Here is a 9,789-nt window from a genome sequence, read left to right as displayed (position 1 = left end):
TGCTCCACGTCCTCCCTCACTGGGCCTGTGCTCAAGGCAACTGTCCGACTTAAGCTAACACATAACTGTCCTTCATGATGAAAGTGGGGCTGGACGGGTGTGGCATCGAGAGGGACATGGAGGGAGTGCACATGAGGTCCGGTCCTCGAGGAGGTTTTTGCTGTGTGCACAGCGGCTGCTGTCCCAGATCGGACAAGGGGAAGTGCTGGGGGTAAGTGACTCGCCCTCTCCACACGAACGTAAAAGGATTGGCTTGCCCTGGCTGGTGTAGCTCAGTGGACTGAGCGCCAGCCTGCAAACCAAAGGGTCGCAGGATCAACTCCCAGTCAGGGCACATGCCTGGGTTGTGAGCCAGGTCCCCAGTGGGGGGCGCTCAAGAGGCAACCCCCCCCCACATTGATGTTTCTCTCTCTTTCTCTCTCCCTTCCCTTCTCTCTAAAACATAAATAGATAAAATCTTTTAAAAAGGGGGTGACTGGCTTGTCCTAACCCCAGGATACAGGGGGCACAGGGCGTCCTGGGTTAAATGACCCCAAACGAGTGAAATGTCTCTTAGCTCCTCACCCATGAGACGCTGCCCCAGTGTGACACATTGTTCCTCTTCGGTGACCTTTAAAAATTGCGATGACATAGACACAACACAAGATTTATAATCATTCGTTGCTGTTTGATGCAATGGCATGGAGTGTTCACGACACTGAGCAACCATCTCCACCATCCGTCCCCGGAACTCTGTTCCCCTTTGCAAACAAAAACTCTGTCCCCAGTAAACACCAGCTCTGCCCGCCTCCCCCAGCCCCCAGCCCCCACCGTTCTGCTCTCAGTGTCTCTGGAGGTGCCGGCATCAGGTGGCCGTATTGAGGGACTGTAGGACATCTGTCCTTTCGTGTCTGGCCTCCTTCCCTCAGTGTGACATCTTCAAGGTCCATCCGTGTCGTGCCAAGGATCCGAACTTCCTTCCTTCTGGTGGCGGAATAATATTTCGTTGCGAGGATCTCCCTCTGGTTGCACATCTGTTTACCTGTTGGCGGATAGGTGGGTTGTTTCCACCTTCTGATGGTTGTGAGTAGTGATGCTATGATTCCCGGTGTGCACGTGTCTCAGCCCAGCTTCCGGTTCTGCGTGCATCACCCTGGACGTGCAGCTGCTGGATCCCACTGGAACTGCACATTCGTTTTTCAGGACCCTCTAAGCTGCTTCTTCACAGCAGCTGCTGGTGAAATTCCACATACCCAACGCAAGGCAGGAGGTGACCCCAATGCCTCCACCTCCTCACGCTTTTCCCTTTTTTGGGTAGTTTGTTTGGTCCCCGCCAGCCCAGTGGGCTTGAAGTGATGCCTCACTGTGGTTCTGGTTGGCTTTTCCCTAACGACCAATGATGTTGAGTATCATCATCTCGTGGGCTTGTTGGCCATTGTGTAGCTTCCTTGGGAAAAGCATCTATTCAAGTCCTTGACCATTTTTAATTTGGTTTTCTTGTTGTCAAGTTACAGGATATTAGGTTTTAGTTGTAAGATATTTTAGACATGAAACCCTTATCAGACGTATGATTTTCAAATATTTTCTCCTATGCCGTGGGCTGCTTTTCATGCTCTTGATAGTGTCCCTTGATGCACAACCAAATGTGACTTTTTGCATATGTAAGGAAAAACAGTTGACAAAGATCTGCCAGCTGCCAGCTGCGCTGTAGTAACCAATTGGCCCAGATCCAGCAGGTATGGATTACGGGGAACCTCGTGCTGGGTGTGGGGGCAGAGGGTTCACGTTTATAAGATACAGTGGCTGCCAGACTGCTCACCCTCCAAGCGTCTGCAGTCTAGTTGACAAGACACATAAATCAGAGAGACTGAAAAGAATAACCAAGAATGTCTGCAGGCACCATATGACCATTTCAAACACGTGAACTCCAGTCGATGTGACCACAGAGACCCAGCGTTGGGGGAGGTGGGTCCGGGAAAGCCGCACAGTCCCTTGTCACCTGCCCCAAACCACACGATCGAATTTCTCACCAGCAATCAATACTCCCGTCCTCATAGCACGTGCCGTGTGGCATCTACGTCGGCAAGAACCGGGGAACGTTAACTCGAGGGGCCACAGGGTCGGCAGCTTGGCCAAGGCCGGGTTCTAGGGAGAGAGCTTCTGTGTCATCTTTGTGACAGACGTGACAGTCCACCTTTCGTGGAGGCAATGCCACCAAATCAAGTCCCCGGAACTTGCTCACTGAGCACCTGTGTTACGTCACAGGTGTTCTGTTTTCTCAATCATGACTTTAACAAGAAAAAAGGTTTTTACTGTCATACACCATTGAATTTAATGAAATGAGATCTTACAAAAGCATTAAAAGACAGTTATTAACATGAGCAAAAGAGCATTTTTAGAAAGGCTTCATTGTAAATGCCTACCAGGAAATTTCTGCACCTACAGAAGACAGGTTGGTCAAAGCATGAAATTCCTGGACCCCAGCGGCAGGGACCCTCCACGTGGGGGGTCCTGAGCCCTGGACAGGGCTCAGAAATCAGAAATCACGGTTGCTGAAGTGCATGTAAGTTCATGGGGGGGCATGTGATTTCTTTTTTAAATCCTCATCCAAGGATATGTTTATTAATTTTAGAGAGAGAGGAAGGGAACAAGAGAGAGAAACATTGATGTAAGAGAAACATTGATCGGTTGCCTCCTGCACGTGTCCCCACCGGGGATCAAACCTGCAGCCTTTTGGTGCATGAGACCATGCTCCAACCGACTGAGCCATGGGGCCAGGGAGACATATGGCTTCTAAGTGGTTATTACAATTTTTTGCCTATCTATTGCTAAACCTTTCTGTTGTTTAAGGCAAGGTGCATTCACACTTCAAGGAGCTCCACTGAGCAGCTTTGCCAGCTTCCCCCACTTGATGCTGGGCTCCCCTGTGAGAGTCTAAGCCCCCTGAAAGGAGCTATGTTTCCTGAACCCCGAAGACTTGCTTTGAGAGCGAGGGGACCCCCTTGCTGAAGCTGAAAGCCCAGGCAGCATCCTCGATTCTTCCCCCTGCCTCCTTGTCTAGCCCATCAGCAAACGCTGTCCGTTTCCTTCCCCAGCCTCTCTGCACGGAACGCAGGTGCCTCCTGTGAATTAACCACGTGTTTCTGAGGCTTCGCCATCTGGAGCCTGCCTGACGGTAGAGGAAGCGCCCCTCTCAGGGACGGCCAGGCCCTAGAGATGGTAAATGGTTCACCCTGGAGTGCGCATTTCACACACAAACCCACCCATCCAGGGCCCACCCCTCCAACCTCCTCCTCTAGGGGGTCTCACACTCAGGCCACAAGCCCCTGATCACCCAGTGTAGGTACCAGACAACCTGGGGCAGCCCTTTCGCCCCAGAACCACTGAAAGTATTCAAACCGGCCAGTCCTGAGCCTGCTCACCCAGTCTTCCCTTTCCTCCCCGCCCCCCGGAAACCACAATAAAGGGGCTTGCCCATGCCCCCCAGCTCCCTCTGCCTTCTGACCAACGCTGGTGCTTCCCCACATGGCCAGGTGGATGGCGTGGCCTGCCCCTTTCTCTTGGGGACTGTCACAAACTATCTTTCCCATGGAGGCCATCTCCTGACCTGTTGGCCTTGCTGTGCCTGAAAAACGACACATTTTCAAACACTCTGGAGTTGTGCCTCTTGCTGGCCGGGGCCCTCCAGTAACCCCGACCCACGCAGGGTGCTTGTCCTTGAGGCCTTCCGCCCGGGGGCTTTTCCAAAATGAAAACTGATTATTTACTCTCCCCCAGATCCTTCCACTACATGTTAGAATAAAACCCACATTCCTCGCAGGATCTCCGAGGCCTGCATGTCCAGCTCCTACCTCTTGCTCAATATTCCAGCCACACCAGCTCCCCTTCAGTTCCTCAGAGGTGCCGAGCTCTTTTCTGCCTCAGGGCCTTTGCATGCGCTGTCCTCTCTGCCCGGAGCACTCTTCCCCCAGCTTTGCAGGACTAGCCTATCGCCCTCTAGTCTCAGTCAAATGTCACCTCTTGGAAAGGGCTTCCTTAACTGGACAGTCATTTTTATATCCCACTTTATTTTCCTATTTCCTTCATCACACTTGTCACTCTGTCACCTTCTCTCCTTGTTTGTCCGTCTCCCCACCCCCACCCCCACTGGGAGTCAAACATGAGTTCCTTGAGCACAGGGGCCTAGTTCACAGCTGTGTCCCCCAGGTCTACACAGCCTGGCACGTGGCACTGGAGGAATGAATGAAAGGGACCTTACCTGTATGTCCAGGACTGCAGAGGAGGGAAGTGGCAGGGGCTGCTGAGTGCAGAGCCGTCCCCCTGCTGTGGCCCTGCAGCCACCTGGGAGTGGCTGGCTCACTGGAGGCTCCCGAACTCCTGGCCCCAGACCGGGCTACTGCAGTGCGGGGCTGGAAAAGGCAGACGGTGCCTGCTCGCTGGACAAGCCAACGGGAAGCAGCGTCTGTCTCGTGAGGTCCTGCTGACCATCGCGTTTCCCCTACAAGGGTGCCCTGTCCTTCCCCAGACCCCAGGCTCGTCCGTCGCCTGCTCCACAAGCTGGGCTGTCCCCAGGCTGCATCTCCCCTTGGCCTGAAGGATGCGATGCGGCTTTTGCTGGTGCAGAGATGTCTGGGGAGGCTGCCAGCACTTTTATCTTCACATTTCATCTGCCAGCCAAGAGCTTCTTCCTGCTTTTGCCTCTTAAAGCTTAAAGCAAGAAACGTTGACCTTGAGTCCAGGTGCTTCTTGTTTTGTTGCTCTGGGTCCCCTGTCCTGGTTCACAGCCAGGCCAGCTGCTCCCCAACCTTCTCTCTCTTTTTTTCCCTTGACCCCTTTATCCTACACTTCTCCCCTCCCCGCTGCCCCCAGGCAGCCTTGGAACAATATTTGGGATTTTCCTCCTGAGATCTGGCTCAGGCAGTAGTAGCCTTGCTGGTTTCTCCCCCTTTCGCCAAGGGCACGGTGCACCTTCTCAGGCTGTGGTCACATGACCACCTGCAGAAAACATTCCCAGAGTCCCAGCCACGCGCAGGGCAAAGGGGACTCCAGCACCTGAACTTGGTGGCTCTGGCTCCCCACCTTGAACCACATCCATGTGACAGGCCAGACATCGGTCAGCCAGGGTCTGTCGCATTGCGCCAGGTAGGGACGGTGCGCACGTCCACACCACACTGCTGTCCAAGCAGCTGTGGCAGCCCAACGAAGTGTTCTGGGGCCACCAAATGTCCACACTCAAGAGAGTGAACCCTCTACTTTTCACTTCCTACACAAAAATTAACTAAAAATACAGTGGAAGTCCAGCCTGAGCTTGTGTGGCTCAGTTGTTTGGGTGTTAGCCCGCAAAGTGAAAGGTCGCCAGTTCGATTCCCGGTCAGGGCACATGGCCAAGTTGTGGGTTCGAACCCTGGTCAGGGCGCATAAAAGAGGAAACTGATTGATGTTTCTCTCTCACATCGATGTTTCTCTTCCTCTCTTTCTCCCTTCCTTCCCCTCTCTCTAAAAAAATATTTAAAAAATCAATTCTAAATATAAGAACTAAAACTATTGAACTCTCAGAAGAAAATGCAAGCATAAATTTTCATGGCAATGATTTGTCAAAGCCTCCTTGGATACAACACCAAAAGCTCAAGCAACAAAAGAAAAAAGAGACAAGTTGCACATCAACAGAATTAAAACTCTTGTGTTTCAAAGGACATCATCAGGACAGTAAAAAGACAACCCACAGAGTGGGGGAAATCTTTGCAAGTCACATACCTGAGAAGGGACTAGGTGCAGAACACACAGGAATTCTAATAACTCAGTAATGAAAAGACGCTCCAACTGAGAAACAGACAAAGAATCTGACTCAGTTTCCCCAGAGAATGGCTGATGAGCACATAAAAAGATGCTCAACATCACAAAACATCAGGAAAATGCAAATCAACACCACAATTAGTCGCCACCTCCCACCCACGAGCATGGTTTGAATCACACAGTCAGATCATAACAAGTGTTGGCGAGGGTGTGGAGAAGCAGAGCCCCTCGTGGGTTGTTGGTGGGGACACAGAATGGCGTGGCCACGGTGGAAAAGTCCGGCGATTTCTCAAAAAATTAGACACAGAGTAATCATATGACCCAGCCATTCCAGTCCTCGTAACGAAGACAAATGCCCACACGTGTCCATAGCAGCATTCTCTAAGACGGCTGGGAAGTGGAGAAGTCCGGGAATTAACGAATGGATAAATGGAATGTGGTGTAGCCATACAACCAAAGATTACTTAGCAACAACAAGGAGTGATGAGCTAGTACATGCTATGACATGGATGGCCCTTGAAGACATTATGTAGATACACAGATGTATGTGATTATAGAACATATATGTAGACAAACGGCCACGTATTGTATGATTCCATTTACATGGAAAACCCTGAATAGGCAAATCCACAGGGAGCAAGCAGACCAGTGGCCTCAGGGGGGGGGGTGACTACCCCTAAGGTGGAAGGTCGTATCATTGGGGCGACAAAAGCATAGTGACTTGATCGTGCCAACTGCCACACAACTCTGTGACTGTTCCAGAAACCAGGGACTTGTACACTTTAAATGGATGAATGGCGTAGCCTGCGAATTATATCTCAGTAAAACTGTTATACAAAAAAAAAATCACATGGCCGGGGGATTCTCAAGCCCCCGACTACCCAGAGGGCTTGAGAATCTGCACACTTACAATCTGTGGTGGGCAGAGGACGACTCTGTAAGGTTGGCCGGTCTTCAATGGCCGGACCCCATGTGTCCCCTCACCTGGCAGGCGGGACTTGGCAGATGTGACTAAAGGTGGAGACCCCGACCCGGGGAGACTACCCTGGATTATATGAGTGTGCCCATCCGGTCACACGAGTCCTCAGAAAGAGAGGCCCTTTCCCGGCTGGGCCTGAGAGATGAACCTGACAAGGAAGGACAGCTTCAAAGCACTTGACCTTCTGTTGCTGGCTTTGAAGATGCAGGCTGGAGGGCCACAAGCGGGGGAAATGTGGAAACTTCTGGAAGCTGGGAATGGCCCTCTGCTGACAGCCAGCAAGGAAACAGGGATCTCAGTCCCAAACCACGAGGAACTGAATTCTGCCAACATCCAACTGAGCAGGAGCAGGGCTCTCCTAGGAAGGAACGCGGCCCCGTGATCCCCTGGTTTGAGCCCCAGACCCAGGTGGGACTTTTGACCTACAGGACTGTGAGATAATATGCCGCGGTCCAGCCGCAGCGGGTCTAAGGGTCCCCTCGAGGTGAAGGTAGGAGTCGGCACGGAAATCAGGCAACTACGCAGCTCAAGGCTGGTGATGCTCTGAAGACCTTTATTGAAAGTAAGGCTGAAGCTTTTATACTATTCTAGCTGACAAGTGATTTCAGCTGGCAAGCGATTTCGGATTCGTTGGCTTTTGCAGTTACTGTTACTATGCTCCTTGGTCTGAACAGGAACTTGACTGTCTGCCTTGGTTAGGCTGTCGCAGGGGGCCAATTCTTATTCTGCGTTTTAGATATGTCTAAAATTGACTCGGGGGGGTAAACCTGCCCTCCATGCCACGTCCACCAGGTTGGAAAATGCTTCTTTGAAGTCTTGGACCTTCCCTCCTGACTTTGTCAAGGAAGGGATCCAACTGTGGACGTGGCAATAATAGATTTGTGTTGTTTAAATCACTAAGTGCTGGCCCGTTGTTATGGCAGCAAGAGAAAGCTAGTATACAGCTACTATGTGGAGACCATATGAAGCTGATCTTTAAAAAAAAAAAAGAGCACTGAGCTTTCTCACGTCTGGGGAGGGAAAGAGCCACGCAGTTGGAAACCCACGATGCCTGTTCTCCCCTCCCCACCCTCTGGGAAAAGCAAAGCGTGACCATGCAGAGCGGACTCGGGGAAGGCTGCCTGAAAGGGAAGCCCCACAGACACCTCATCTCCCCGTGAGTCGTTCATTGCTCAGGACTCGCTTTCCATGTCTGTGAAGCAGGCGCTTACCCGGACTGCCGCCTACCCTGCCATTTGGGAAGGCACAGCAAATCTGCTCCCAGATGGCCCCAGGGCGCTCCTGGACAGGCCCAGCTCAGGCCACAGGCCCCTGCGGGAGCTCACTCCTCCCTCTGGCCTCCTTCAAAGCGTTTGGGGCACACCTGGTCCCTGGCAATGTGGCCTGGGGTGTCTGCTGTTGGTTCAGAACTGAGAAAAGCTTTGGGTCAGCTGCGGGGATGGAGCCAATGACCAGGCCCAGATGGATGAGGAGTCCAGACCTTTGGTTTTGGAGGCAGTACTCTCACACTGGAGTGCAGCCGGCTGTCTGCATGACGGAGAGAAAGCAAAGCAATGGTCCAGGTCGGGGGAGAAGGCACCGGGTGGGGAGGGAACAGAGACATACACTCAAGGGAGGGAAGAGACCAGAGAAATAGAGACACCTCAGTGCCACAGGACTGGCAGGAGTTTGGGGGGATGGTGTGACACCCTAGGCTCATTTCCGCCCCTCCTCAGACCCCCACCCACTAACAGGTACATGAGCACACACGTTTTCTTAATGAGTTGGCTACAACGGACTGGCTTGGGGATATTCTTAAAGACGCCTTCGGGGTGCCTGAGCACCACCCTCATGAGGGCTGTACGGGGATCTGGGGAAGGGCCCCTCTGCTCGCCTCGGTCTCTAGGCACCTGCCTTCTCCCTCTGTGCCTCCCTTGGCCTGTGTGGGTTGCATGATGCACCCAGGGTTACAGAGCATGGGAAGGACTCTGGACTGAGAGTCCTGGTGTTGCCCAGGCTGGTCTGGCGGGTCCCCACCCAGGCCCTCCTGCCCACTTCCAGGTGTGGAGGCAGCCGGTGGGTAGCAGGTTCCTCCATCCTCTGAACAGGTCCCACTCAGGATGGCTGAAACCCGTCCTGGGCTGCACTGCCCACTGCAGGCCCTCAGAAGGCCCTGGCCTTGGCGACAGGGGGACCCAGCCCCCCTTGGCTCCCCAGCCTTCCCGGAACCCTCTTGCCCAACATCCTGTGTGGTAATCAAGCCTGTTGCCCCTGTTTAGTCCTGCTGGCCACTGCCAAGTTCCCTCTCCTGGTCCCCGACACTCTACCTCTACAGGAACCTTCCCGAAATGAAAAGCTGCTATGCATTTCCGGGCTCTGGTCAGAATCACTGTCTTGTGGACCCTGCGTCCTTCAGCAGAGATGGGCATGCATCTTCCTGTGTCTGGGGTGGGGAGAGGGTGGGTCTGGGGAAGGGACGAAGTGGGAGCGGGGGATCTATGTCCAGGAGGTGGTCCCAGGTGGTCTGGCTGGCCAGTGTGGTGCTGCCCCTGCCTTAATTAACCCAGGGTCACTGAGGGTCTGCTGAGAAAGAGGAAGGAGCAGCTGCCTCAGTAACTGCTGGGGCCCCGCTAGGCGCACTCAACGCAGTAGGGTGGGGAGAAAAGTGGGCACAGGGCTGCTGCAGCCACAGGGGTGGGGGCGAGGCAGGGCAGGGAGGCAGGTGCTGCAGGAGACTGGTGAGGGGTGGGATGGAGGACAGGCACACCACCCACTGGGTGCACTCACACACCTCACTGACACCCTACAGGGAGGGCTTCTTCCCCATTGCTGCTCTGCACACGAGTGCAGGCTACCATTTACTGAGCACTTGTCCCAGGCCTGACAACGCCCAGGGCAGGCACCCTCTCATTGCCCTCTGGTGCGGATGAAGAATCGGAGCTTCGGGTCTTTCTTTTACCCCCTCGGGAGTAAAAGCAGGGACTTGGAGCCGTCTGGTGAAGCTGTGGCAGTGGCATGCCCTCTGACCCCTGGATCATTACTCTGGGTGTTGCAAATGG

The sequence above is a fragment of the Artibeus jamaicensis genome, unplaced genomic scaffold, assembly GCF_021234435.1.
Source record: "Artibeus jamaicensis isolate MK-2021 breed Jamaican fruit bat unplaced genomic scaffold, CSHL_Jam_final scaffold_847, whole genome shotgun sequence".
NCBI classification, from domain to species: domain Eukaryota; kingdom Metazoa; phylum Chordata; class Mammalia; order Chiroptera; family Phyllostomidae; genus Artibeus; species Artibeus jamaicensis.
The sequence above is the reverse complement of the archived record's forward strand: the minus strand, read 5'-3'. Positions refer to the sequence as shown.